The following is a 763-nucleotide window of genomic DNA, read 5'->3' as shown; positions in this document are numbered from 1 at the left end:
AACCTCAACCATACATGCAAGAAGTATTTCAAATCAGGAGATAAAGCTGAAGGGAGGTAACACGTTGCAAGGAAAGAAAGTTCAGCAATTTTTTGCAGCATGCAATATATTTTTTTTTACAGTATTTAGAGCTGTTTGGTAAATGTAGAAGTATATAACTACCAGGGACCACAGAGGTTGAAATAACTGGGAATAAGTTGCTGGTTTCTCCAAAGTAATTTTTTTGTGACAGTATAACCACAGTAAGATGTTAAAAAATGATGCAAGAGAAAAATCAGATTGGTAAAAGTAGGAAGAAGATCTGGATTTCAGGAAAGATCAAAGATTTGGGAAGCTCTGAACATCGGGTATCTATTTATTTTTAAACCAATACACTGAATATACGCTGAACCAATACACTACATATCCCTGAGAAACCAGCAAGACAGGGAGATAAACAGCTCCGTCCTGGTGTTCTGCTTGTTTTAGTCTTTCTGGAAGCTGACACCAAACTGCTCTGACCATCTCCCTCAAATCCCAGCTTCCATTTGATCAGGTCTCAGCTCTCAACTTCCACTACTCTGTTTTTAATATCTCGGGGAATTTATTCCAGTTCTTATTATTTGAAGTAAATAAACTGCCCTCCTAAACCTTTCCAATAAATATTCTTCAGGAAGTGAAGACACAAAGACTGCCATCACCTGAGAAGAAATGTAAACAGAGTCAACAATTAACGTGGATTTTGTGCATCTCAGTTAAAAAAAAAAAAAAGAACCTGGAATTG

This window comes from Numida meleagris, chromosome 1 (assembly GCF_002078875.1).
Source record: "Numida meleagris isolate 19003 breed g44 Domestic line chromosome 1, NumMel1.0, whole genome shotgun sequence".
Classification (NCBI taxonomy): Eukaryota; Metazoa; Chordata; class Aves; order Galliformes; family Numididae; genus Numida; species Numida meleagris.
Note: the sequence above shows the minus strand (reverse complement) of the source record.